The sequence below is a fragment of the Podarcis filfolensis genome, assembly GCF_964270895.1.
Source record: "Podarcis filfolensis genome assembly, chromosome: 1".
Classification (NCBI taxonomy): Eukaryota; Metazoa; Chordata; class Lepidosauria; order Squamata; family Lacertidae; genus Podarcis; species Podarcis filfolensis.
In genome coordinates, this window is record NC_139604.1 from 130,489,983 (window position 1) to 130,511,632 (window position 21,650).

The window sequence follows — 21,650 nt, forward strand, 5'->3', positions numbered from 1 at the left end:
AGCTGCAGGTGGAGGAGCAGGGAAGCGAACCCGGTTCCCCAGATTACGAGTCTACCGCTCTGAACCACTACACCACACTGGCTCTCATGCGACTGAACAGCCTACCCATAGATCGTTCTAAGGCTGAATCTGGTCAAAGAAAATGGAAAACAGTGGCTCTTCCATCCCTGACCATGTAAGCCAGTCCTTCAGCAATCTGGAGCCCTCCCCAGCACTGGCTGGACCTGATGGGAATAGCAGTCAAAAACACAGAGAAGGGACCAGATTGCTGAATATAGAAATATCAAGGTTATCATCTCCAAAATACGGAGTTTCCAGACCTATAAACAGGAGCTGAAGGGAGCATACATGGTTCTCCCTCTCCCCATTTTATGCTCACAGAGCAACCTTGTGAGGTGGGTTCGGCTGAGAGACTCACCCAGTGAGCTTAATTCCTGGGCAGGGATTTGAACCTTGCTCTCCCAGGTCCTAGTCTAACACTCCAACCACTACACCACAGTGCTCTTTCTGTGTTTGAGCCAGAATGGTCCAAAACGAGGTGTGCCTGACTATCAAAAGAATTCCAGGGCGTTAATTTCAGTACGACAGAGAAAACCCTTCATACCTTACCATGTATGAATAAGCCCTTATTATCTCCAAAATCATAATAAAGAGATCACCACAAACCACAAGAGTGACGACAATCCCCACCATTGATAGCATCAGTTGTTCCGAAGCTGTCAAGCTTATTTGTGCCTCACGTCAAAGCTAATGAGCAAGTACCAGTTTATTTTTCTTGGCCTCCACACGTCTCTGAAAGAAAGAGGTAAACTGGAAAGGTAGGACTTGCCACCATCAAGAACTTTTAAAAAGCAAATAAATATCTGTATTTGATTAACCTTATCCTTATTTGAAAGTCTGGCTAAACCCAACGCAGCTTTAAACATATGAGAGATCTGAACTTGCTGAATTTCAATGCCTCTTTTCAGAAGCCGAAGGCTGCCCTTCTGTCTTCCTCTATCTGGCCTCTGGGACTCTCCCAAGCCACACACCCTTTCCCTAGACTACACCCCTACCTGGCACTGCTTTGCACCCTCTTTCGAGTTGAACTCCAATAATACTCCTCGCTTGGGGGAAGGGTACAGGCATGTGCAAGTGTGTGCAGAAAGTAGCCTGCAAAACCAAGGTAAAATCTACATACATTGCTCCACGCACTTTGGCCTCTGGCCCCGCCCATCGTCAGAAACGAAGGTTCTGAGAAGCAATAGGCAAAAACTGATGGGATGGACTAAAAGGGATGACAGGGATGACCCACCGGAGACAACGGCCAGAGGAAACAATGGGAGCTGCAAATGCAAGACTCCATTGGAATACACGTGCCATTTCCGACATTCTTTCAGTATAGGCCAAGATGGGCAGCACCTTAAGGGATCGCGTGTCAGAGCAAAGCACAACCCCTTATAACGGGCAAGGGACTTCCCTATGCACTAAAAGCAGCAGAGCCACTTCAAGGCTGTTCGGCATGTGTGGCTTTTGATTTCACCGCCAGCGTTGCTGCAAGTTAAGCCTAAACTCTTCCTTAAGGGTAACCGAGGCAGACTGCCCGCCTTCGGAATGGAAAAGATGGGCAGGATAAAGCTCAAACAGAGCTTCAGCTACAAAAAGGGGGGGGTTGGGGGGTTATAGAGAAACTCTGCTTTTTTTGTGTAGCTTCCCCACCCCTGTGTTTACTACTAGAGTAAGGCAGGCACGGGTGGAGGGCAAATGAGCAGACCGGCAGGAAATTGCTAGGTTATTTTAACCAGGGCTGGGGTTTTGACTTGGGTGGGTCTTGTTTTATCTGGAGGGTGGGGTTGCTTTTAAATGTTACGTGCTAATTTGGATTTTTGTATTGGTATTGGTGGGCTGGGGGATTGTTTTAGAGGCTTTTGTTGGGGAGCATATTTTTTATTACAGTCATACCTCGGGTTACAGGTGCTTCAGGTTGCGCGTTTTCAGGTTGCGCACCGTGCCGAACCCGGAAGTACCAGAACGGGCTACTTCTGGGTATCGGCGCTTTGTGCATGCGCAGAAGACCAAATCACGACCCACACGTGTGCAGACGCAACGCCGCGGGTTGCAAACGTGCCTCCCGCAACGATCACGTTCGCAACCTGAGCGTCCACTGTAGTTTATATACATTAGTATTGTTAATTGTTGAAATTACTTTTATTAAGTATTTTGTGCTGCTGTAACTTTGTGTCGTGAACTGCCCTGTTTGTATAGGGCGGTATACAAATTTAATAAACAAACGAAAGCAGGGACTGCTCATGGATGAGTTGTTGCGCCTGTCACTCACTGGAGGTCTGGCTATGCAGAGGTGAATGAACTTTTTCAAGTTCTGCTAGTAAGCTTCTGGAGGCCGCTGGCTGGTCATGGTAGCAGTCAAGGTGCCAGGATAGGTTGACACTGCTTTGACATAGCAAAGCAGCCCTTCTGATCTAATACCAAGAGCAGCGGTGTGTGGACTCCGCTGGAATGCATGAGCAATCACAACAGCAGCTTACGTGGTCATTCATCAGTCTCTCTTTATTCGGTAAAAGGGCTGAAACAAGCCACAGACGCACATGAATGAAGCATTTGAGTGAGCCAACCCTGTCATCTGTTGAATTCTGAATCACGAGTGTCCTCTCTGGCTCCCATCAGGACAGACGCAGGTTTGCATCCAAGCACCGCAAAACCAGCGCACTGCTTGTCGAATTACAACCAATTATCTTTTAAAAACTGGCAAGAGCCCAACTCCAGGCATCATCTAAACACGTCGCTTTTTGCAACTGTTACACTCACCGCATTCTGCTGTTTTGAAAACCCTCATGACCTTAGAAGCATTATGCTCACTTTCTCCCACAAGTTAGCTGGTTCTAATCAGCAAGACCTTCTCCTGCAGCAGAGTGTCATTTGACGTTACTGCTCAAAATCACAAACTTAGTGAGAACTGCAAGCAGATAGAAGCAAACACACACACCGGAAAAATCAGCATTACCAAAGCACGAAGACTGCTAGGGTAAAATCCTGGCTGTGGAGACGAAAAAAGGCAAGGAAAAAAGGGAGATAAGATGAAACTAAGCATCCCGCCAGACCAGTGGTTTCCAAACTGCAGTCTGGAGAGTCCTGGAGCTGCTTGTGGATCTGCTTTCGTATGCAACAGGTCCCTGGTTAAATGCCAGGTAGGACTGGGAAAGTCTCCTGCTCTGAAACCCTGGAGAACCACTGCTAATCAGTGTAGACCAGTGTTCCTCAGGTCCCCAGCAGTTATTGGACTACAACTCCCATCATCCCTGACCTTGACCACTAGTCCTGCTAGCCAGGGGCAATGGGAGTTGTAGTCCCACAACAGCTGAGGACCCAAGTTTGAGAAACATTGGTGTAGATAAGACTGATCTAGATGGACCAATCGTCTGACTCGGCACAAGGTAGATTCCTATGTAGGAAGCGGCAGCAAAGGGCAGAAATCCACCCATTAAGAACATCAAAAGTGCCTGGCTTCTGGGTAAAGGGATAGTTCATCTAGTCCGGCATCCTGCTCTCAGAGTGGTCAACCAGATGCCTCAATGGGAAGCCTGAACAAAGGAGCTGATTCCTACCAACTCCTATTGAGTGGAATATCACCTCTGAAAGTCCATGGATCTGTATCAAAAGAAGCCGAGGACATGTCATCTCCCTGCCCCAGTCTGTTCTGGACCTTCCACCAACCCTCTGGAGCAGATCTGGGCTGGAAAAGGGGACATGGGGGGGGGAGAGAAGGGGGGGAAGTCTTTGCACTAAATAGACAACTCTGTTGGGTACAACCCATGGCTTCGGACGCAAGGTTGGGAAAATTCCAAATAGGGAATCAGGTTGTGTTAACAAAATAATGCAATACAAGAAACGCAACAGACACAGTTAATTCAGCCCAAACACACAGCTCAGTTCCTACGGTCCTCCAGACAGCCAAATGCACAGAAAAAGCACACATGTTTAAGTTACTGTGACCTTTGAACCCACAAACTGCTCACAAGGGAGGGGGGGCATAATGTGGGTTTTCTGGAAAACAACTAGCAAAATAAACTGCCCTGAAGGAAAGAACAGGTCTTTTGAGCAGCAAATGGTACCCCTGTGGTTTTCGCACCTATGTTCTAGGCTTGTATGGCTAGGAGGCAGCTTCAAAGGATTCAAAATATCTGCTGGAAAAACCACTTAACATAACTCTCCCAAGTTGTAAACAGGACTGCTTTGTGCGCAAGGAGAAATTGCCGCCGCTGGAGGGCATTTTGAAAAAGTCACTTATTGTTTGCAATTGTGCATTTCTCTAAACTGAAAGCGTATTTGGATTTTCATGGGCCACTAAGCTCCAATAAGAAACAGGGAGGGGGAATCATCAACCGTGTCTCCCCAGCTTATGTTTAAAAATATATATATCAGGTCAAAAGACACATAGCATTTTGATGGCAAAAACCTACATCTATGCAGGCTCCCAGGCTACCCTTCCCTTGTGCACATACACCAAACAAGAAAACAGCACCATGAGGTTTTAAGACTAAACTACACACAACCGCTAGGTCTACGTCACCTGGAGAAATGCTTCAGAATCCTAGGCACAAACATGACATTTTGAGATTTTCCCAGTCCATTTCAAAGATATCTGTCTCTCTCACTTTTAACTTGTTTGAACCGTGCTTTGGAAATCATTTGGGGGAGTGGGGAATAACTGAAAACAAAAGCAGTTGTGGAATAGAAACAACACAGAGTTTTTCAAGTTCAAAAGAGTCAGATCAAAATGGTGTGCTAGAAAAGCAGCCATCAAGCAGCAAAAATAACTACAGAAGTTCTCAGCAGACGAGATCAAAACCACCATTCATTAAAAGCACAGGCTAGTGAAGTCCTCAACCAAGCACCTAAAAATTAACCCTGCACCTGTTCTCTGTGGAGAGGATATGCTGTAGTTGGGTGCTGCCCTCTGAAAGGGTGTCACGCAACACACTTGCCACCCGCTGCCCCTCCGGTTTTGGAGACACCCAGAGAACAGCCACCAGTGGGGACCCCCAAATGCCTGTGCTGGTTTGTATGGAAGTGGGCAGTCCTTTAGATACCTGTGCCCCGAGCCATAGCCATAACGGGTGCCTGAAAGTTAAAAACAGCACTCTGAATTGTATCCAGAAACAGGCAAAAGGGCAGTAGAGCTGTTTTAAAACACAAAAAAGGCAAACAGGTGTGAAGTTCCCCTTCTTTTCAAGGACTGTAGTTCAGTGGTACAGCACAACTTTCCAAGTTTCAGTCCTTGGCATCTTCAGGTAGGGATGGAGAGCTGCCCCAACTCAATGTAGACAATACGGGGCTGGATGGATCAATGGTGTGACTCGGGGTAAGGCAGTTTACTACACTCCTACCCTCCTCACTTCAGGAAATGATCTGCAGCTACCCCTGTGTGCGCTCCCTCTATGCCTTCAGGGTCAAATACACTATCTACTCTTCCACAACACAAAACTCTAAGTCCCCAAGTGTGAGTTGTAGGTCAACCATCAGATTTTTACAAGACACTTCTTTAGCCACCTGAAGACTGGCACAGCTGGAGAAACTTGGCCAATCTTGTTCCTACAAAAGATTTCCCCCCAGCTAACAGGGTATTCTGCATGCAACATTCAGAAGCCAGTGTGGATATGGCAAGGATCAGCAGCTATCAGTCTGAACCGCTTCAATGCTGAAACCAGCAGGTCTCTCCCAAGCTCCAGCCCTCCTGACAATGGAAACAGACAGTGTCTAGATCAGTAGGTTCTCATGATGACCCAGTATCTTGTTCTATAAACGTGTGAAGTCCTATTGCAACAGATACAGGAACATAGGAAGGTACCTTACATGGAGGTCAAGGCCATTGGTCCATCTAAGCTCAGCATTGTCTACAGCCCTCCAGGATCATAGAATTGTAGAGTTGGGACCCCAACGGTCATTTTGGCCAACCCCCCGCAATGCACTAACCTCAACTAAAGCATCAATGACAGGTGACTATCCAAACTCTGCTTGGAAACCTCCAAGGAAGGAGAGTCCACCACATTCTGGGGGAGTCTGTTCCACTGCTAAACAGCTCTTATCAGAAAGTTATTCTTGAGGTTTAGTCAGAATCTCCCTTCTTGTAACTTGAAGCCATTGCTTTGAACCCTACCCTTTGGAGCAGGAAAAAACAAGCTTATTCCATCTTCCATGTGACCGGGCTTTAGACAGAAGACTCTTCCAGCCAAATATATTGCTCTGCTACCCTTTGGAGTCCAAGAGGTAGGTTTTTTGTCTGGGCAGCCCAGGACCTCCATGCACACTGGCCAGGCTTGCACCCCGGGGGTCACTTCAGTACTGCGAACGCAGCGGTTTGACTTCAGCCCTGGAGGAGCGCTCCATTGTCTATCGAGTCAGACGGATGCCAACAAAAACAACGGCCCATATACTATGAAAAGTGTGCAAAGAGATCTGAGCCCAGGTTTTTTTAATACATATTTTCTAGAAGGGAGCGACTCACACAAGACTAGGAAGAAACAGGGTGAGCGTAAGGGAGTGGCGTTGATTGTTTAATGACTGTTCATCACACAAGTTTTTATTTCAGCTGCTGCCATGCGTTTACTGAAAACCCAATAAAAACCGCTGATAGGCAGTGCCATGCAACAGCAGGCACAAGCTGGATGCAGTGCCAGCACAGCTAGTGAATGAGACTCTTTCACTCCCTAGCTTTCTGGACACTCCTTCCCTCCTTTGCACTCAGTATCCCAAACACACCCAGTCCCCGAAGCAAAAGATTATCCATTTATTAAAGAGGAAATGCACAGCAGAGAACTTGCCAGCTATGGTTTCAAAGGCCAAACTCATCACAAGCGAAAGTCCAGAGGGGAAGCGACGTTTATGATCGGAACAAGTGCATTTACATGTTATGACTGGGGAGAGAAGAGTCAATGGTAGACTTGAGGAAGCTATAAACCGTAAGAGAAAGGCTGCAGTGTATTGCCTACTCTCTTAAGAAGGCGCTGCTCACAAATTATGCCAGATGTTCCACTCCCAGTTTATGTCAGCCTTGGGACCAACACTTCGGATTAGCATCTGAAGAGGGGGTTTTATTATCCCCCATCATTAGCTTGCAAGCTGCTATCAGATGCTCTGAAGGCACCTGGTGGTGTAGTCTCCATCTCTGGACCAAGCCTTCTCCCCACTTATCTTAAGTCTCATTTAGTAGGGATATGTGGTGCAGGAGCATCAGGAAAGGCAGCCAGAGTATTGGACTTCTCTGTGTGCTTGCCTACAAGATCCCCTCCAGGCCACCCAGCTGGTTTCCAAACAGATTCAGACAGTCAGAGGCACAGCTACTCTTGATTTGATGAGTTCAAATGTCTAGCCAGCCTAATTCACAAAAAATACAGCTCATCTCTATGTATAAGTAAGCCACACCATGCTTTCCCCTCTTCCGTAAAGAAAAAACATTGCACAGTCACACATAATCCAGTAAGCATAACAAACCCTGGAAAAGAGAAGATGGGAAATGCAGGTTTGGCTAATGATGCACTCCAGACCATTCATTCATTATGGAGCTTAGTTAGGCACCAAATTACTGGCAGCCCCCGCCCCTAAAGTTCAAATGTGCTTTTAGCTTATAAGGCGCTTTGCACCAGTCTTTTATTTCGACTTTACAGTATCCTTATTGCAGCGTTCAAAATTCGTCAGGCGTGAGGGGCATTTTGCACCTGGCTATCAGTGCCAGGGCACCAGGATGGCGCCTGGTGTCTCCACCATCTGGAGGTGCATGCCTGAGGATCCTTGAATCTTGACTGTTTTCACACACTGGCAACACATTCTGTAGAATTCTATTCATTATATTGTACCTGCACAATCAAAATGAATATCAGGAACCAAAATATCATACTGAAAAATATGACTTTCGAACCATCTGGTCCAAAAACAGCAACTAGGCATTCCATTTTGGCGGCTGTAACCCTGCTTATGGTGCTGGATGAGACTCTTGAGAGTCCCATGGACTGCAAGAAGATCAAACCTATCCATTCTGAAGGAAATCAGCCCTGAGTGCTCACTGGAAGGACAGATCCTGAAGCTGAGGCTCCAATACTTTGGCCACCTCATGAGAAGAGAAGACTCCCTGGAAAAGACCCTGATGTTGGGAAAGATGGATGGCACAAGGAGAAGGGGACGAAAGAGGACAAGATGGTTGGACAGTGTTCTCGAAGCTACCAGCATGAGTTTGACCAAACTGCGGGAGGCAGTGGAAGACAGGAGTGCCTGGTGTACTCTGGTCCATGGGGTCACAAAGAGTTGGACACAACTAAACGACTAAACAACCACCACCACCCTGCTTTAAGGAGCCATTTGGCACCTAGTTTGTATAATTGAGTTTCTAACACTGTTTTATTGGCTTGAGCCATTATTACTTCCATCTTTGAAATATTTCAGAAGACCAACAAGCATGCTCATAGCCAAACTGAGGTTTGAAATGCGATCCCTGAAGTGCCCATCACCCCAGCCATCCAGAAAACAACAACAACACCAGGAACATTTATTGGGTCAAAAGCAACAGCAAAAGCTCAGAGCTCTCAAGACAGAGAGGATGCATTGAATAGTTGTGTTCTCAATCAACCAACACCTACATAATGGTGTGTGTGTCTGCATCTGCTCACAGCGGTTTTCCTTTCCAGCTTGTAGGGAAGCCAAGCTCTTTGAGCAGACATGTGGGGAGCAGCTCTGTTATTCCCCTATCAGGGTATACAGAACGTATTCAATGAAGGACTGCTCACTAGGAGGCAGGCAGGAAGGGGCCCACCATGTGATGGGTCAAAGCTGTGACAGGGAAACTTTTCAGCCCGAGGACCACATTCCGCCATGGCCAATCTTCCAGGGGCCGCATGCAAATCATGGGTGGGACCAGAGGCAAAAGTAGGCAGAGAAACAGATGCAAGCCTTATTTTTGTACAGTTCACTGTATTCCAGCGACACAGAAGTCAAAGGCTTCTGGCTTTTGTCAGAGGTTCCCGACACCTACACACAATTCTCCATCCAGGAAATATGGTGTAATTATCACAGGTAAAGGACACATTCCAGCCAGGTGAAGGCACTTTGGAGGATGGGGAGCAGGGATGATAGAGGCATCATCTGGGGAAGAGTCCATTTGGTCCATTTGTTAAAAGAAGAACATTTGGGTGGGAGGGTAGAGAAGCAAGGCAGGGTGGAAATAAAGAGCAAGTGCCTCCTATAGAAAAAAAAGATGCAACACATTTTGATATGGCTCTCAAGTTTGCATTTGCTGTGAATTCCCACCACTCTTTTCATGGGAACATGTTGGCTTATTAATTGGGAGAACCACTTGAGGAAGGCTGTACTTAAAAAAAAAAATCAAAATCCTTACGCACAGACGCGAGCGCGCACACACACACACACACACACACACACACCACCCCAGCAACCTGGGGTCACATTCTTCCGTTTGTTAATAAAAGATTCAGGCTGGCATCCTAATAACATATTCGGAACCGCGGCTCAAAACGCACATCGTAGACATTCTTTAAGCCTCAAACACCAAAGCAAGAATCGCAAGCTACTGTCATTATGCCCTTTGTTTAAAAATGGCATAAGCATATTTAACCTACCCAAAACCATGCAATTAGTATGAGCGCAATGCCGAGGCTTCAAGAAAAGGAATTTTTAAAGAGACACTAATGTGCCGAGTATTTAAAGCCTGGTGCCAGCTCACTCGGTGCACGCTGTGTTGAGCCCATTGCAGAGCGTCGTCAGTGAATCCTGAAGTGTCACTGCGCATCTGACGACACTCTGTCCAATCCAGTTCCACAATACGCTCTTTATGTAACTGCCACACAGCAATGAGACCAAGAAAGGGAAGGGAACAGAACTGATCATACAAGCATGAAAACAGGGATGAAAAGATACACATCACTTTTTATTTTAAAAAATGTCCACTGCATTTTAATAGACTGCATTTGCAGAGCCCACCGAGAAAAACACAGCTGCCGCTAAGACACTGTACTGCCAGTTTGTATGGCATGGATTTCATTCCTAACATCAGGCAACTCTAGATGGGCAATTTGGTACTGTGGACGCAGAAACTGGCAAGAACCAGTTTATACTCTCAGTAAAATCAAATAGTAAAGCTGCTCCTGGACTGATCCACTTCAGGCTGCTGCAGGTGGGAATGGAATATTTCAGCACTCAGCTATGCAAGTTATCTAGCATGTTAGGGAGAAAGGTTCAGTCTCGATTTCTCCCAGTCATTATCTTTGGAGCTTCTGCCATAATTATATGATTTTCAAGTGTGGTCCAAGGTAGCACTCTGGCCTCCCTTGCTTCAGATATATGGCTTATAATACATTTGGTGTTCGGAGCTCAGATATATAATCTAGGAGCCAAATGGCTCCTGAAACCAAGGTTACAGGCGCCAAAACAGAATGTCTAGTTTGCCATTTGGGAGCAAGATGGCTCTAATGTCTTATTTTTCAAATGATGAACTGACTGTGATTGATTATCAGTTAAACATCTGGCTAGTTCAGATGGCAACCCTGAGCTAGGTTAAGAGATTTGATAACTTAAAGAAGAAAAGTTCCTTGATGCAGGGACAGTCCACATATATATGGACTATTCCAACTTCTTCTTCTTCTTAATGGAGACTGCTCCTGCTCAGGCTGCATAGAAAAAGCATTTTGGTTCCAGAAATTCATTCTGTTGTGCAGATAAAATATAACTGATAGAATTCTACAGGATGGGGTATTAGTGTGTGAAAACAGTCCAGATCCAATGATCCCCAGGCATGTACCTCCAGATGGTGGAGACGTCATGTGCCATCCTGGTGCCCGGGCATCTTCACTTGGTCACAAGTGGTCAGAAACCAGGTGCAAAATGTGGCTCACTAATTTCAAACACTGGATACATACAGGCATATATATTTATTTGTCTGCCTCCTTTCCACAATTCGAATAATGCTCCAGGCGGCTTATAACATGAAAAAAATACGTAACTGCAACATAGCAGAAGTCATAAGCAACAAATAAAACATCAAAATACAAACAAGCAAACTGAAGAATTTCCACATAAATCACAAAAACCCAACAGCAACAACACCACCCAACAAAAAAAACCCCGCAAACAACACAGCAGCTCAAGAGCCTGTTCAGCAGCTTCAGCTTTTGTAGCTGGAGTCAGTCAGGGACAGTGTAGAGCCTCATCCATGTACCTATGGAGTTCCCAAGGGGTCTCTCAACTTTGCACCATTTTACCTGAAAACTGTAGCAGGACAGCAGAGAGGAAGGGAACAAAGCTTGCCAACTTAAGATTTTTAAAGATAAAATATGAGGCCTGCACAGCTTGGCTCTAATGCAGCAGCAAAAGGTGAAACTGACAGGTCCCCTCTACAGCCGGACCCCATACAGATTTCAAGGGAATGAGGCACCATTAGCAAATTCCTTATCAGCTAGGGTTGCCATATGTCTGGGAAATACCAGACATGTCCTCTTTTGGGGGGACCAACAGGCCCATCCAGGGTTTTTTTTTAGATTTTAAAGGAAATGTCTGGGATTTGGGGGGGTTATTTATTTATTTGGGGGTTGGCTCAGGCAGCTCTGCACACTGTAGTCGCTGCCAGCTCAAGCCCAAGTTGGGAAAAGAGGCACATTGGTGCAGCGGTGGCACCATACACCAGCACCCCTCTTTCATGGCTCGGGCTGTCCTCTTTTTTGTTCTTCAAGATATGGCAACCCTATTATCAGCATCACCTTCTTTTTCATCTGTTCCCTCCGCGGAGCAGCAGCTACATTGGTGTGAGAGCCCTTGTGGAAAAAGGAGCATGGGCAGGTAATGCTCTCCTAAATTAAGCTGGCTGGCAGGAACCCTAGTTATGGGGTAATTGCTTTCCCCCAGAAGCATCAATAGCAATGGCAGGTGTTCTTTTAAGGGAAAGGGATGAATGGCTGAAATTCCTCTGGCAGAAGCAGCCATGGGAACCTCTGTTAAAGGGTTAGCAGTGGGAAGATGTAGGTTTTTTCCAAATAACTAGCTCTTCTAAGGAACAGTAAAAAAGACCCCTGACCATTAGGTACAGTCACAACAGACTCTGGGGTTGTGGCGCTCATCTTGCTTTACTGGCCGAGGGAGCTGGCGTACAGCTTCCGGATCATGTGGCCAGCATGACTTAGCCGCTTCTGGAGAACCAGAGCAGCGCACGGAAATGCCGTTTACCTTCCCGCTGCAGCGGTACCTATTTACCGTATTTTTTACACCATAAAACTCACTTTTTTCCTCCTAGAAAGTAAGGGGAAATGTTTGTGCGTGTTATGGAGGAAATGCCTACGGGTGGCATGCCTACGGATTTTCCGCCTCTAAAAACTATGTGCGTGTTATGGTCGGGTGCGTGTTATAGAGCGAAAAATATGGTGTCTACTTGCACTTTGACGTGCTTTCGAACTGCTAGGTTGGCAGGAGCAGGGACCAAGCAACGGGACCTCACCCAGTCGCGGGGATTCGAACCGCCGACCTTCTGATCGGCAAGTCCTAGGCTCTGTGGTTTAACCCACAGTGCCACCCGCGTCCCCTAAGGTACAGTAGTCAGTACATTTTATGAGATCACATATTGCATAACTAGCTTAGAAAAATGCTAGTATTTGCTAGCATTAGCAAAAACACCATTCATTTTTATTCTCTGGGAGCACTCCAAAACACATGCATTAACACTATGGGACTCATTCTTCATATCCACAAGTGTGCACTGGTGAAAAGTCACATATTCTACCACAGAAATACCACACCACCAACTCAAAGGCAACAGTCATGCCCATCATAGATTCCTCATAGCTCAAACCAAACAGAGATGCCCGAACATACCTTATATTTTTACAGCCAAGGAGTAAAAACTGAGGACTCCAGCACTGAGAGTCCACAGTCCCTTCTCAAACCTTCCCTTTGGAAAGAAGCACATGACACGTCACAATTACCTGTGCAGGTAAGAGAAAAATTGTGTACGCAGGCATACAGGGTTTCCCATTACAATTTATTGCCTGCCCTTCACACTAAGATCCCAGGGCGGGAAGCAACAATTAAAACACATAATTAAATCCAGTTTAAAACAAGTTTAAAATTACAAAAATAAGTGAGCAAACTGAAGGGCAACATATATGCTAGCTCACTGAAATCTTTGGAACCATGTCCAGTTAACTATATACAGACACAGACAGAAACAAATAAAGTCCCATTTAAATTAACGGACGGCACAATACCAAGCATGACTTGTAGTCTTGCCTTTTTTCCTTTTGCTAACTGCACCAAATTGTCTGTTTTAGGTTTTTACTGCCTTTTAACTGGCTTCAATGCAAAACAGCTACCTTTGTAAGAAAAGGGATTAACAAATGCAACAGCAAAATGATCACAATCATGTCTACTCAGAAGTAAATCCTACTGAATTCAACAGGGCTTGCTCCCAGGGGTGGGAGGCCAAGATCCGCACGCTGCACGCTCCTTCTGTGTTGCAAATTCATCGTGTCACAAGGAGCCTTTGGGACCTGGGCTGGCAATTGCTCCAGTTTCCTAATCCCCTAAGCAAAAAAAGGGGGCTGAGATGTGAAGCTCCTCCGAGGTCCCTGGTGATGGAACAAGGAAGTCTTTGCAATTCGGGCAGCAGGATCAAGCCTCCTCTCTCGAATTCAAGGGAACCGTTTGGCTTAAGGGAAGCCTTGAAAAGGCACAGAATCAAATCCCAAAGAGTAGGGGGAAAGGGGGTGGGAGGGAAAGAATATGAGTGTGGAGAAAGGAGCCCTCACCCCAAATCCCTGCCTCCTGGAAACAGAAAATCTCTCCATCACCCCAAACCCTGGAAGCAGCAGGGACTCCAACTCCATATTTCCCAAGCACGACAAAATCCTAAATATAGGGGCCCTCCTACACTCAAGCAGGGGGTGGGGGGAATGGGGACAAGAAGCCTCCGCCCCACACAAAAACACAACCACCCTGAAATGCAAAGGCAGCCCAAATCCTGCAGGGCCCCCTCTTTAAGCCCTGAATACGGAGAAGCCCCCACAACGCCCCAAGCTAAAGAGAAGGAGGTCCAGACCCCCACCAAAAAGAAGGATGGAGACACCTCGAGTCCACGCCTCGACCCCACAGACACCCCAAAATATGGGCAGGGGGGAGGGATTCCTCTTCCCAAAATGAGGCTGAAACCCGAAAGACCCCGCCTCAAATATCACCCACCCCCCAAAAAAGGGAAGAATTCCCCTACAAGGGGGGAAAGACCCCTCATATAGGGGGCAGGTCCTATTATAGCGCTGGGGGTAATTGGGGGGTGTGGGGCTCCCAAGGGCGCCCTCGGGGGTTGTTTCGGTGAGGGGGTGAAGGAAGCCCCCCGCTGTGGTTCCCGAGGCCGGCGGCGGGTTCTAGGCGAGCCCCCGGCGCGGGCCCTCCCGCGAGCGGCCTCGCCTCACCTGGCGAGGGGGCGGCTCTGGGGCCTCCGACGCTCCTTCTCCTTCTGCTGGCGGCGGAGGCGCTTCTCCCCCTCCTCCTCCTCCTCCTCCTCCGGCGCTACCTTCGCCGACGTCTCCTCCGTCCCGCTTCTCTCGCTCGGCCCCCGACCCGCGCTGGGAGGAGCCGCGGCCTCCCGCCAATCCAAGGCCCGGGGCGGAGCAGCGGCGCCGAGTGGGGCGCCGCCCGCCGGGGGAGGCTGCTGCGGCGGCGGCGGGGGCAGGCTGGCAGGCAGGGCTGGGCCGACCAGGCGCCCGCTCCGACCGGCGGGCCTCGCCGGCTCCCCGCCGCCCCGGCAGGGACAGGCGGGCAGGCCTCCGACGCCGCCGCGGGGCTGAGTGGATTGGGGGCCCAGGGCCAAGCTCAGCCCCCGGGACACCCACACAAGCCCCGGCGCGGGCAAGGCCCTGGGGCCCAGGGCCACGCTTATGGGGGTTATTATTAGTATTGGTTCATTTCCTATGCCGCCCTTCCTCCGAGGATCACAGGGCGGTGGAAGAACACAAAAATATGCAAAAGGGAAGAGGGCAGCCGCTTTATTAGTGCCAGGTTGCGGGGCTGGCTATTATTATTATTATTATTATTATTATTATTATTATTATTATTTCTATACAGTCATACTTCGGGTTACAGACGCTTCAGGTTGGGGTTTTTTTGGGGGTTACAGACCACCGGAAGTACCGGAACAGGTTACTTCTGGGTTTCAGCAGTAGCGCATGCACAGAAGCGCTAAATTGCTCTTTGCGCATGCGCAGAAGTGCCAAAACGCAACCCACGCATGCACAGACGCGCAGCTGCGGGTTGCGAACGTGTATCCCGCACGGATCACGTTCGCAACCCAAGCGTCCACTGTGTCCGAGGATCACAGAGCGTTTTGTAGTATAAAAGCACAAAAATATGTGTTCAAGCCTCAAACGTAAGAGGGCGGCGGCTTTAGTAGTGCCAGGTTGCGGGGCTGGCTTTATTATTATTATTATTTACATTTCTGTACAGTCATACCTCAGGTTACAGACGCTTCAGGTTGGGTTTTTTTCAGGTTAAAGGTAAAGGGACCCCTGACCATTAGGTCCAGTCGTGGCCAACTGGGGTTGCGGCACTCATCTCGCTTTATTGGCCGAGGGAGCCAGCGTACAGCTTCTGGGTCATGTGGCCAGCATGACTAAGCCGCTTCTGGCAAACCAGAGCAGCGCACGGAAACACTGTTTACCTTCCCGCAGGAGCGGTACCTATTTATCTACTTGCACTTTGACGTGCTTTCGAACTGCTAGGTTGGCAGGAGCAGGGACCGAGCAACGGGAGCTCATCCTGTCGCGGGGATTCAAACCACCGACCTTCTGATCGGCAAGTTCTAGGCTCTGGGGTTTAACCCACAGCGCCACCCGCGTCCCTTGGTACTAACTCTTAAACCCAGTTTAATATAAGGTTACCAGACATCCCCATTTCCTGGGTATAGTTAGTCCCCAGCTTTACAAATCCCCTGATAAAATCCTATCATTCCTACTGAAGTTGAAAAGTGCCCCGGGATTCATTGAAAAAAAATCTGGTAACCTTAGTTTAATACCAACTTTTCTCTCTCCCCCGCCCCCCACCCCCCAGAAAGTGCTAACCTTAAAGTGAGCCTGGTGCCAGTTTTTTAAAGTTTATTTGGTTTGGTGGGCTTTTTGTTTTTAACATATGGTGCTAATCTTACAGGCAGCCTGATACCAGCCACCCCCACAATGCAAAGCTACGACAATCTTCTGCTAAAGGATGGTCTGCATATTGTATAACTTTCCCCGAGACACTTAGCCTCTCGGCATTACAGCCTTTCCCAGGCATGAAGAAAACAAGAGATAAAATTACAGCCCTATCTTATCACGGTCTAAGGAAGAAGTCTGATTCTGTCAGAGTAATTAGGGGATCAGCCAAACCACGGCAGCTCTGGTGTGTGGGCAGTGGATTATTTAATTATTGCGCTTATCAGGGCTTTTCATGGGCGTATACCACCTTATCACCGTGCTGTTTGCTTTAACCGTGAAAACAATTGCCTGCAGACACTCTGCACAGCTCCCCATTTTTTGCTCAAGATAGGCTAAGAGCTGCATGTCAGTGGAGACATTTTCCTCGAGGGGTGGAAAGGTGCTGAGATGCCTTTGCACATGGGTAGGTAAAACTAGAGCGCAAAATATGGACTGAAGCTCAACATCAAAAAAACAAAGCTCATGGCCACTGGGCCCATCACCTCCTGGCAAATAGAAGGGGAAGAAATGGAGGCAGTGAGAGATTTTACTTTCTTGGGCTCCATGATCACTGCAGATGGTGACAGCAGTCACGAAATTAAAAGACGCCTGCTCCTTGGGAGAAAGGCGATGGCAAACCTAGACAGCATCTTAAAAAGCAGAGACATCACCTTGCCAACAAAGGTCCGTATAGTTAAAGCCATGGTTTTCCCAGCAGTGATGTATGGAAGTGAGAGCTGGACCATAAAGAAGGCTGATCGCTAAAGAATTGATGCTTTTGAATTATGGTGCTGGAGGAGACTCTTGAGAGTCCCATGGACTGCAAGAAGATCAAACCTCTCCATTCTGAAGGAAATCAGCCCTGAGTGCTCACTGGAAGGACAGATCCTGAAGCTGAGGCTCCAATACTTTGGCCACCTCATGAGAAGAGAAGACTCCCTGGAAAAGACCCTGATGTTGGGAAAGATTGAGGGCACAAGAAGAAGGGGACGACAGAGGACGAGATGGTTGGACAGTGTTCTCAAAGCTACAAACATGAGTCTGACCAAACTGCAGGAGGCAGTGGAAGACAGGAGTGCCTGGCGTGCTCTGGTCCATGGGGTCACGAAGAGTCGGACACAACTAAATGACTAAACAACAACAAGGTAAAACTAAGGCCTAGGGGCCGGATCCGGCCCAATCACCTTCTAAATACGGCCCGCGGACGGTCCGGGAATCAGCGTGTTTTTACATGAGTAGAATGTGTCCTTTTATTTAAAATGCATCTCTGAGTTATTTGTGGGGCATAGGAATTTGTTCATTTTTCTTTCTTCAAAATATAGTCCGGCCCACCACATGGTCTGAGGGACGGTTGACCGGCCCCCAGCTGAAAAAGGTTGCTGACCCCTGGCTTAGATGCCTTTGCAACTGCTCCCAGGTTGTGTGGTCCCATTTGGACAATGGTTAAAGGAAACCTTAAGGAGACTGAGTGGGACCCAAAATATGTCTCATCCCGCACTCTGTCATTAACAGGACCACACAGAAAAGCACATGCCCTCCAACATTTCTCTGATGAAAATAGGGACGTCCCATTCCATAATGATAATTTTATACCCCACACATCTTACTGAGTTGCCCCAGCCACTTTGGGCAGCTTTCAACATATGTAAAAACACAATAAAACATTAAAAAACTTCCCTCTACAGGATTGCCTTCAGACGGCTTGGAGGTGGGGGCAGGTAACTCCATCCCCTCCAACATTTCTCCAATGAAAATAGGGACATCCTAAGGAAAAGTGGGACGTTTCGGGATCAAATCAGAAACCGGGACAGCATCTCTAAATCAGGGACATCCTTGGGAAATAGGGACACTTGGAGGGTCTGAAAGCAGGACATGAGAGCTGCAGTCTTCCCCAGTAGCTGGTATCATGGTATACTGTTCCATTGTCATGGCTAATACACAGCCCTTCTCCTTTATATCTGCAGGTGAGGCAGTGGATGTGCCAGACACTTTGAGCATATTACACCAATTCTGACCTGACTGCACTGGCTGCCAGTTAGTTTTCGAGCCCAATTCAAAATGCTGGTTTTGACTTACAAAGCCTTAAACAGCTCAGGTCCGCAATACCTCAAGGCTTTATCCACGAGAGGTCCACAGGGAAGTTTGTGGAATTCTCCTGCTTGCAGGATGCTCTCTTCAGGGAAACTCGCTTGGCCCCTTTGTAACATATCTTTATGCGCCAGGAAAAGCATTCCTCTTCTCCCGGTATGAAATTTACGGCATGTAATGCCTTAAGAGAGAATATTATGAAAATGATATACAGGTGGTACATGACACCAGTCAAGCTTGCAAAAATATATCATTTGCCCGATAATAAATGTTGGAAATGTAAAGAAAATGAAGGTACATTCTTTCACCTTTGGTGGACGTGCCCAAAGATTAAGGCTTTCTGGGAGATGATATATAATGAAACGAAAAAGGTATTTAAATATACCTTCCTGAAGAAACCAGAGGCCTTTCTTCTGGGCATAGTCGGCCAATTGGTGCCAAAGAAGGATAGAACTTTCTTCATGTATGCAACAACAGCAGCAAGAATACTTACTGCAAAGTATTGGAAGACACAAGATTTACCCACCCTGGAAGAGTGGCAGATGAAGGTGATGGACTATATGGAATTGGCGGAAATGACTGGCAGAATCCGAGACCTGGGAGAAGAGTTGGTGGAAGAAGATTGGAAGAAATTTAAAGACTATCTGCAGAAACACTGTATGTTAAATGTTAAAATGAATGTTAAAATGATGTTGGATTGAAAATAAGTGTCATTAGCAACAAAGTTAATAAGAATATGCAAAAATGAATTGATAATGGATGAAAATATAGAGTTATAATATGTTAAGTTACAGAGTTAAGATAAACGAAAGAGGGTAAGGATTTGCTGATTTGATTATTTAAATGGGAATACAAAAAGGGGAGGTGTGAGGAGGTCAAGGAAACAAGCTAATGAGTTTAAAGTTATAAAAAACGGATTTGTTTTTAATTATTTTTTATCTACTCGCTTTTTGTATTTTTATTTTCCTTTTTTCTTTTTTATGTATTTTTGTATGTTTTCTTTTTTTATCTTTTTCTTTCCATATGTCTTCTTTGTATTTTATAAACCTATGTTTTTTGTAAAATCTCAATAAATATTTTATTAAAAAAAAGAAAAGAAAAGCATTCCTCTTCTCCCAAACCTTTGGCTAATTAAACAATCTATGGCTTTTTAAACTCAGTATGTGTGTGACTGTTTTTATTTGTTACTACGCTATGCGCTTCTGTGTTGCTATATTGTAAACTGCCCTGTGATCCTTGGATGAAGGGTGGTATAAAAATGTATATTATTATTATTAAAAAAATTGATATGCCTCCATTCAAAGATCTCAGGATGGTTCACAAGATAAAAATGCATGATAGAAGTAATAAAAAAAGGTTTTTGTTTTTGTTTTTAAAAATAAAAATAACCCTTCCCCTAACAAATTTAACAGGCCACTGAATATTAATCAGCCCAAGGCCTGGTTGAAAAGAAATGTTTTTACCTGGCTCCTAAAGGTGTATGAGTAGGGATGCGGGTGGCGCTGTGGGTTAAACCACAGAGTCTAGGACTTGCTGATCAGAAGGTCGGCGGTTCGAATCCCCATGACGGGGTGAACTCCCGTTGCTCAGTCCCTGCTCCTGCCAACCTAGCAGTTCGAAAGCATGCCAGTGCAAGTAGATAAATAGGTACCGCTCCGGCGGGAAGGTAAACGGCATTTCCGTGCGCTGCTCTGGTTCGCCAAAAGTGGCTTAGTCATGCTGGCCACATGACCCGGAAGCTGTACGCCGGCTCCCTCAGCCAATAAAGCAAGATGGGCGCCACAACCCCAGAGTCGGCCACGACTGGACCTAATGGTCAGGGGTTCTTTACCTTTAAAGGTGTATGATGAAGGTACCAGGCAAGTCTCCCTGGGGAGAGCATTCCACAGACGGAGCCACTGCAGAAAAGGCCCTTTCTCGTGTTGCCACCCTCCAGACCTCTCATGACGAAGGCAGATGAAGAAGAGTCTCATGATCACAGATGAATTATTAAGTTTATTAATTTAATTAAAAAGTAGATAAAATAAATTGTTGGCTATTCAGGGAACCTGTGACACTTGAACCATTCTGGAAATGGAAAGGTGTCTTGCACCCTAGTCCGTATTGTATTGTTCCTGTGGTGGTACAGCCTATGATATCAATCACCTGGGCTAGTGGGATGGCACAGAACGTTCAACAACATTCCAACCACTCGGGGAGCAAAAAGCTATCGGAATGTTTACAGTCCAACCTCTGTGAATGAAGACCATTAGTTTTCTACCAGGTCAGGTTGGAATCATTACTGCAATGAATGTGACAAAATGTCAATGCCTTTCAAGCCTTGCAGAAGAGCTGAGCCATCCTGCAGAATGTTTTTGATCTGATCTAATGCTAAGTACTCTGTGTGTGAGAGAGCGTGCATGCATTTTTTTGGAGCTGGGGCGGGGGGAGGCTTAACCAAGGTATGGTTCTAATATAAGAACACGGGCAACTTTAGCAGGCCAAAGTACGGTATATTCATATTATTGTATACTAGAGAAAAACAGGTGGAAGAGATGGGAGGAAGTAAAGGAGGTGTGGTAGCAGCAACAGGAGGCAGTCATGAGAATGTAACAACCACAAGACAAAGAAAAACAGATGAAGAAGGTATACAAGATGCACCAACTTTATTCTCGTTTCCTGGCCACCCAATAATAACTGTTAAAGGACCTTAACTTCTGCCTCTTTTGTTGACCACCAGCATTACACTTTCCATTCTTATGTTCGGAATAGAGTAGTTGCATTGGAAGACGATAATCAGGCATCCGCACAACATGACCAGTCCAACGAAGTTGATGTTGAAGAATCATTGCTTTGACACTTTGCTTCTTCCAGTACACTGGCATTAGTTTGCCTGTCTTCCCAAGTGAAGTGTAAAAAAATTTTCGGAGACACTATTGATGGAATCTTTTGAGGAGTTGGAGATGGCGTTTGTAAGTCTCTCTCAAGGCAAATATACTACTTTGAAAAGTAGTATAAACACCAACAATTGGTAAACACTGGCCTGCGAGCGCTCCAGTTGAAGAACAGCCTTGACCAAAGGTGTCATAGACTTTGAAACAAAATTTAAAAAATTCCTTCCAGTAGCACCTTAGAGACCAAGTAAGTTTGTTATTGGTATGAGCTTTCGTGTGCATGCACACTTCTTCAGATACCTGAAGAAGGTAAGGTCTCTAAGGTGCTACTGGAAGGAATTTTTTTAGTTTGTTTTGACTACGACAGAGCAACACGGCTACCTACCTGTAACATGGACTTTGAAGACATTCGAACTCAGGACGAAAGGGAGAAACGTGCTAAGAGGAAGGCACGCTTGGCAAAACCTCACCATGATCAACT

General features: G+C 46.5%; 1 protein-coding gene across 2 annotated transcripts in view; it reads right to left on the reverse strand.

The window, feature by feature from the left end:
- The window catches only part of FBXO34 (F-box protein 34), a 53,521-nt gene extending 38,886 nt beyond the window's left edge, over positions 1-14,635 (reverse strand). Inside the window, exon 1 of one of the 2 annotated variants that reach the window (XM_083613912.1) lies at positions 14,454-14,635. The gene's annotated coding sequence lies outside the window, so the exon portion shown is untranslated. Of the gene's footprint in view, positions 1-13,793; positions 13,956-14,453 lie in introns of those variants that run through there. The other variant, XM_083613913.1, reaches the window with a different exon arrangement.
- Between the last annotated feature and the right edge of the window lie 7,015 nt (positions 14,636-21,650).